Genomic DNA, 8,488 nt, shown 5'->3' on the forward strand with positions numbered 1-8,488 from the left:
TATAGACATCCGGTTTATTGACATCCTGTATATAAACATCCTGAATATAGACATCCTGTACATAGACATCTTGTATATTGACATCCTGTATATAGACATCCTGAATATAGACATCCTGAATATAGACATCCTGTATATAGACATCCTGTATATAAACATCCTGAATATAGACATCCTGTATATAGACATCCTGTATATTGACATCCTGTATATAGACATCCTGAATATAGACATCCTGAATATAGACATCCTGTATATAGACATCCTGAATGTAGACATCCGGTTTATTGACATCCTGTATATAAACATCCTGAATATAGACATCCTGTACATAGACATCTTGTATATTGACATCCTGTATATAGACATCCTGAATATAGACGTCCTGAATATAGACATCCTGAATATAGACATCCTGTATAAAGACATCCTGTATATAAACATCCTGAATATAGACATTATGTATATAGACATCCTGTATATAGACATTCTCTATATAGACATCCTCTAAATAGACATCCTGTATATAAACATCCTGTAATATAGACATCCACTATATAAACATTCTGTACAAAGACATCCTGTAATATAGACATCCACTATATAGATATCCTGTACATAGACATCCTGTATATAGACATCCTGGTATATAGACACGCTCTATACAGACATACTCTATATACACATCCTCTAAAAAGACATCCTGAATATAGACATCCTCTATATTTACAGTTGAAGTTGGAAGTTTACATACACTTAGGTTGGTATCATTAAAACTTGTTTTTCAACCACTCCACAAAGTTCTTGTTAACAAACTATCGTTTTGACAAGTCGGTTAGGACATCTACTTCATGCATGACAGAAGTAATTTTTCCAACAATTGTTTACAGACAGATTATTTCACTTATAATTCACTGTATGACAATTACAGTGGATCAGAAGTTTATATACACTAAGTTGACTGTACCTTTAAACAGCTTGGAAAATTACAGAAAATGATGCTATGGCTTTAGAAGCTTCTGATAGGCTAATTGACATCATTTGAGTCAATTGGAGGTGTACCTGTGGATGTATTTCAAGGTCTACCTTCAAACTCAGTGCCTCTTTGATTGACATCATGGGAAAATCAAAAGAAATCAGCCAAGACCTCAGAAAAAATGTTAAGACCTCCACAAGTCTGGTTCATCGTTGGGAGCAATTTCCAAACGCCTGAAGGTACCACGTTCATCTGTACAAACAATAGTACGCAAGTATAAACATCATGGGACCACGCAGCCATCATACAGCTCAGGAAGGAGACGCGTTCTGTCTCCTAGAGATTAACGTACTTTGGTGTGTGAAAAGTGCAAATCAATCCCAGAACAACAGCAAAGAACCTTGTGAAGATGCTGGAGGAAACAGGTGCAAAAGTATCTATATCCACAGTAAAACGAGTCCTATATCGACATAACTTGAAAGGCCGCTCAGCAAGGAAGAAGCCACTGCTCCAAAACCGCCATACAAAGGTCAGACTACGGGTTGCAACTGCACATGGGGACAAAGATTGTACTTTTTGGAGCAATGTCCTCTGGTCTGATGAAACAAAAATAGAACTGTTTGGCCATTATGACCATCGTTACTTTTGGAGGAAAAAGGGGGAGGCTTGCAAGCCGAAGAACAACATCCCAACGGTGAAGCACGGGGGTGGCAGCATCATGTTGTGGGGGTGCTTTGCTGCAGGAGGGACTGGTGCACTTCACAAAATAGAGGGCATCATAGGAAGGAAAATTATGTGGATATATTGAAGCAACATCTCAAGACATCAGTCAAGAAGTTAAGGCTTGGTCGCAAATGGGTCTTCCAAATGGACAATTACCCCAAGCATACTTCCAAGTTGTGGCAAAATGGATTGAGGACAACAAAGTCAAGGTATTGGAGTGGCCATCACAAAGCCCTGAGCTCAATCCTATAGAAAACTTGTGGGCAGAAATGAAAAGGCATGTGTGAGCAAAGAGGCCTACAAACCTGACTCAGTTTCACCAGCTCTATCAGGAGGAATGGGCCAAAATTCACACAACTTATTGTGGGAAGCTTGTTGAAGGCTACCCGAAACGTTTGACCCAAGATAAACAATTTAAAGGCAATGCTACCAAATACTAATTGAGTGTATGTAAACTTCTGACCCACTAGGAATGTGATGAAATAAATACAAACTTAAATAATCATTTTCTCTACTATTATTCTGACATTTCACATTCTTAAAATAGAGTGGTGATCCTAACTGACCTAAGACAGGGAATTTTTATTAGGATTAAATGTTAGGAATTGTGAAAAACTGAGTTAAATGTATTTGGCTGAGTTGTATGTAAACTTCCGACTTTAAATTGTTTTGGGTAGCCTTCCACAAGCTTCCCACAATAAGTTGTGGGAATTTTGTCCCATTCCTCCTGACAGAGCTGGTGTAACTGAGTCAGGTTTGTAGGCCTCCTTGCTCGCACACGCTTTTTCAGTTCTGCCCACACATTTTCTATGGGATTGAGGTCAGGGCTTTGTGATGGCGACTCCAATACCTTGACTTTCTTGTCCTTAAGCCATTTTGCCACAACTTTGGAAGTATGCTTGGGGTCATTGTCCATTTGGAAGATCCATTTGCAACCGAGCTTTAACTTCCTGATGGATGTCTTGAGATGTTGCTTCACAATATCCACATAATTTCTTTCCTCGCGATGCCATCTATTTTGTGAAGTGCACCAGTCCCTCCAGCAGCAAAGCACCCCCACAACATGATGCTGTCACCCCCATGCTTCACCGTTGGATGATGTTCTTCAGCTTGTAAGCCTCCCCCTTTTTCCTCCAAACATAACGATGGTCATTATGGCCAAACAGTTCTATTTTTGTTTCATCAGACCAGAGGACATTTCTCCAAAAAGTACGATCTTTGTCCCCATGTGCAGTTGCAACCCGTAGTCTTGCTTTTTTATGGCGGTTTTGGAGCAGTGGCTTCTTCCTTGCTGTACTGCGTTTCAGGTTATGTCGACATAGGACTCGTTTTACTGTGGATATAGATACTTTTGTACCTGTTTCCTCCAGCATCTTTACAAGGTCCTTTGCTGTTGTTCTGGGATTTATTTGCACTTTTTTCACCAAAGTACGTTCATCTCTAGGAGACAGAACACGTCTCCTTCCTGAGCTGTATGACGGCTGCATGTTCCCATGGTGTTTATACTTGCGTACTATTGTTTGTACAGATGAACGTGGTACCTTCAGGTGTTTGGAAATTGCTCCCAACGATGAACCAGACTTGTGGAGGTCTACAATTTTTTTCTGAGGTCTTGGCTGATTTCTTTTGATTTCCCCATGATGTCAAGCAAAGAGGCACTGAGTTTGAAGGTAGGCCTTGAAATACATCCACAGGTACACCTCCAATTGACTCAAATGATGTCAATTAGCCTATCAGAAGCTTCTAAAGCCAATTACATAATTTTCTGGAATTTTCCAAGCTGTTTCAAGGCACAGTCAACTTAGTGTATGTAAACTTCTGACTCACTGGAATTGTGATACAGTGAATTATAAGTGAAATAATCTGTCTGTAAACAATTGTTGGAAAAATGACTTGTGTGGTGCACAAGGAAGGTGCCCTAACCGACTTGCCAAAACTATAGTTTGTTAACAAGAAATTTGTGGAGTGGTTGAAAAACTAGTTTTAATGACTCCAACCTAAGTGTATGTAAACTTCCGACTTCAACTGTATATATATCCTGTATTTAGACAACCTGGATATAGACATCCTTAATATAGAAATTTTGAATATAGACATCCTGAATATAGACATCCTCTATATCTACTATCGTCTATCCTGGACTATTGGAAGATTAGTCCAAATTGGGACTAAAAGAGATCAAAATAAATTCAAAATCAAATCAAATCTATATAGACATCCTGAATATTGTGTGCATCTTGTGTGCATGCAGGTCATATTGTCACCTATTGTTTTATATCATCCTAGTTTAAAACAATTAAATGCACAGTGAAGGGTTAATCATGAAAAGTACAATTGCAGTAAGCAGATGTTAGACTACCCTCTTAGATGCACATGCTGAGAACCAAGGCTCTAACCTAACAACGGTGTTTAATGGACAACTCCAACCACTGTTCAGCACTGTGGTAACCCGAACCAACATCAACACCACTAGAGGAGGGTTCAAACCACTGTGGATGGCACCTACCCCTCCATTATTTCAAGAGGCCTTCGTCACACCCCCATCCCCTACCACCACCGCCGCCACCACCCCAGCCCAATTCTTCCTCCTCAATACCCCCTCTCCCTCCTTCAAAACAGGGCCTTCCCAGTGCCTCATTGTCCCAAAGTGAGCTTTGATTACCAGCTTAAGTCCTAAGAAGGCTTGCCTTGGTGGCCACAGCTGATCTTTTATACTAATTTTGGATTAATGCGCGGTCTGCAACACTGCCTCAACACCGATGCTGAGAAGGCCCCTGCCACACACAGCTAAACATTAATCCTCCTTAATGCGCAGAGTCAACTCTGAGTCCTTATCAGAATTTGCCTTAATCTCTGCCTAGGCTGTACAAAACTCCCTACTGCTCTATCGTACAAATGTATACACCAGGTACATGCAGAGAAATAGGAAATCCTCTTTTACCTTGGAAAAGTTGGATGAGTTGTTCTAGTTAGCAGACTTGGAGTTGAGTGAAGATATTCTGTAGACAGACGGGGTGTCGACTTGAACTTTATTTTATTGCTGCTGCTGGCTATATCTTCCGACTCATCCTAACGGTCCTGATACTCACATGACAGAATATCTGACAAGGCTCTTGTCCAATCACAAGTTATGCCTCTGTTAGCTATCCAATTGGCATCTGATTTGACTTGAAGGATCTCCTTCCTCCCAGTTAACTTCTTGCCAGACTGTTTAGAACAACTTTCCCCCTGTCTTGCTCCTTTTTCCTGTCTTCTCTTTCAGAATGCTGGGTTCTGCTCTTCTGTGGGTACTAGTCAGTGACTGGTAGGGAACCCTCCCTTGAAGACAGCCTTGCCTGTAATCAGTGGTGTAAAGTACTTAAAAGTAAAAATACTTTAAAGTACTACTTAAGTAGTTTTTTGGGTATCTGTACTTTACTTTACTATTTATATTTTTGACAACTTTTAATTTTACTCCACTACATTCCTAAAGAAAATAATGTACTTTTTGCTCCATACATTTTCCCTGGCAAAAGTACTCATTACATGTTGACAGGAAAATGGTCCAATTCACACACTCATCAAGAGAACATCCCTGGTCATCCCTATTGTCTCTGATCTGGCAGACTCACTAAACACAAATGCTTTGTTTGTAAATTATGTCTGAGTATTGGAGTGTGCCCCTGGCTATCCGTAAATAAAACATGTTTGTGTCGTCTAGTTTGGTTAATATAAGGAATTTGGCTTGTTACAATATTTTAGGGTGTGGTTTGTTCACAGCTCTTTCTGTGCAACTGTGAGTGAGAGTGTCATTCCAGGTGATCTAATCGGTTGACATGCCATTACTGTACATGTTATATATGTCTAGGGCCAGTGACCATTGCATATAGCCTTGTGTCAATTGAGAATGGTTGAATAAGTCAGTGGTTCTCGATTCTCTCATCATGGACCCCCAGCTGTTCCAGAGCTAGCACACCCGATCCAACTTGTCAATTAACACGATAACGGTAAGCACCTATGGGAATGTTTACACTATAATATGGCTTAACAGAATAAGACAAATCTGTATGGTTCTTCAAAATGATCTGCAAAGGGTTACAACCATAGCAGAAACCTGTTTTGGTGCTATATAGAACATATTTTTTAATGGTTCTTTATAGAACCTTAGGTAAGGGTTCTTTATAGAACCTTCACAAAAAAGTTTTATATAGCACCAAAAAGTGTTCTGCTATGGTTACAAGCCAAATAACCCTTATTTGGCACTACATAGAACCATTTGTTTTTAGTGTGTAATTGATTCACTTTGTAATTGCAAAACTGACTTCAAACAAAGAACATTCCTTGACACTCTTTAATAAAAGTTTCAAATAAATGACACGGTGCTTTATCAACAACAACATATGGTCTGACTCAAAGTTGCATATAGGCCAGAATAGGCTTTCGCAACTACCAGCAGAAAGACTACTGTATGTAGCCTAATTACCATGTCATTGTTTTTATTTATTTTACCTTTATTTAACTAGGGAAGTTAGTAAAGAACACATTCTTATTTACAGTGATGCCGGCTGGTTGTGATACAGCCCGGGATCAAACCAGGGTCTGTAGTGACGCCTCTAGCACTGAGATGCAGTGCTTTAGACCGCTGCGCCACTCGGGAGCCTTTAAATTATAGGCAGGTACCGGTTACCACTTTGGTACACACTGTTTTCATCTTAAATTTAAAAAGAGTATTAGCTCGCAGTACTACGCAATACTGTTACCTTCTCTTCTATTACTTTTTTTCATTACTCATTATTCATTTTGATTTAGGTTCCCATGTGGCTCAGTTGGTGGAGCATGGCATTTGCAATGCCAGGGTTGTGGGTTCGATTCCCACGGGGGACCAGTATGAAAATGTATGTACTCAGTACCTTAAGTCGCTCTGGATAAGAACATCTGCTAAATGACTAAAATGTAAATGTTGTTCCAATTTAGACAGCGTGTAATTATTCTAATGACCTTGTAGCTTATATGTGGTGCTGTACGCTCCAGTATTATGTTGGTGCAAATGCTAATATTGTTCTTATTGCATTTGAAATATGATTCATCTTTCAAGTCAGATTCATCCAAACATTCCCCAGACAAACATGTTCAAAGATTCATTGGAGGGGATGCCATAAGAAATTAGTATTCTTTCACTCACAATTTGTCAAATAAAACTTCAGGGTCAGCCTACTTTTTTACAGTATAGCAAGTCAGCTAATGTGAATGCCGCTACAGTGTTGTTAAGAACAATTTAGTTTATCACCCAAAAGTATGTTTTATTTGAGCACAATACACATGTTCTTATATACTATGTAATGTATGAGTTCACTGCTCCTGTTTCTAGCAGGAGGGGTTACTAAGGAAAATAAGGGGTTATTTCAAAGGGGAGGTGGGATTTCATAGAGAAAATGAGTGGCCGAGCCCTTTGGGTGAAAGTGCGCTACGGCGCGGCACCAAAGGGAATGCCAGAGGGCTAATCTCACTGTAACCTGAGCCCACAAACTGAACCACTAATACGATGTGAAGCGGGGAGTCAGTGTGACTGTGTGTCGAGCGGGTCCTATGCTTGTTAAGCTGGCAAAAGTAAACACGATCAGCCTCGAAAAAACGGGGACCGCTTAATTATAACGTTTTAAAGTAAACGCCACGGCGGACAGTAAGCTCTTATAAAACAGAGAGCATGGAGTACAAAAGGCTCTGGAAATGCTACGCCCATACCGGCATACTGAGGCCTTAACAGACTCACTGTTTAAAATGACTTTTGCTTTCACACGCCACGGATTGGATAACACACGTCACTGTCTTTTTTTTTAAAGAGTCTCTGTTGGCCAGTTCTCGGCTTTAATAAACAAATCGCTCGTTCTGAGGTTGAGGGTTGGAGATTTTAATTGAACGCTTTCACATTTGGCATCAAGGACTCCATGCTCCGAAATCCATAATTCTCTAGGCAACTTTTTCTCCCACATTCTGTCTCAATCAAGTTCCTTGTAATTATGGATATGAAGAGATCAATGTTCTTGGAATATTTTGTTAATATCTCTGTGGTCCAATAACTCAGTAGTATTCTTCCTGAACACAACTCTGCTCTATTCCAACTGCATATTGGCCTTCTGCATGACTCACATCCACTACATACTCTTTCCTTTATGAGCTGTGAATTGACCACAAACCTAAGCCACCGTTCTTAACGTTGTTGTACCTCTACTTCTCTTCTCATCCTTTTCCAGTGTCCTTCTCAAGCCTCTGAGGAAGAAAGGAAAAAAACTCCAAACCCAACTTTCAAACGGAAAAATCCCTTAATGCAATTCCTACCTTATCTAAAACACCTACATACTGTCTCCAGTCTGCGGCCTTTGAAAGGATATTTCAGGCCTGGGATTGAGGGAAAAGCTCCCTTCAGAGACAGGGCTAGGGATGAGTTATAGGCATCTAGGAGACGGTGAATCTCAGGGGCCTTACCATGGATTTAGCAAACAGCTCCAACTACGAGCAGGGCAGCAGCAGAAACAGACGCAGTCCCCAGCGCCCCTAATAATTTGGAGAAATAAAGCAAGCCAGGGAAAAGGAAGGGAGAAACTAAGAAATATTCAACTTTAATTTCTGTCTGAGTAAAAACACCTTCTGTCTCTGTCCAAGCAAATTGTCTGTGAGGGAAACTAGACACTGGTTGAATCATTCCCCTAGTAGGGTGGAGGTATACAGAGCATGATGTTCTGTGATTGAAGATATGTAGAGTTGAACAATGGACAATGAGGCACATAATGCACATATTACTATATATATATT

At 40.1% G+C, this 8,488-nt stretch overlaps 1 protein-coding gene across 1 annotated transcript in view; it reads right to left on the reverse strand.

Annotated features, from left to right (window-relative positions):
• The window catches only part of pitx2 (paired-like homeodomain 2), a 73,694-nt gene extending 68,964 nt beyond the window's left edge, over positions 1-4,730 (reverse strand). The window contains exon 1 of the mRNA XM_014199177.2: positions 4,641-4,730. The gene's annotated coding sequence lies outside the window, so the exon portion shown is untranslated. The remainder of the gene's footprint in view (positions 1-4,640) is intronic.
• Positions 4,731-8,488: the final 3,758 nt, after the last annotated feature.

This window comes from Salmo salar, chromosome ssa05, assembly GCF_905237065.1.
Source record: "Salmo salar chromosome ssa05, Ssal_v3.1, whole genome shotgun sequence".
NCBI classification, from domain to species: Eukaryota; Metazoa; Chordata; class Actinopteri; order Salmoniformes; family Salmonidae; genus Salmo; species Salmo salar.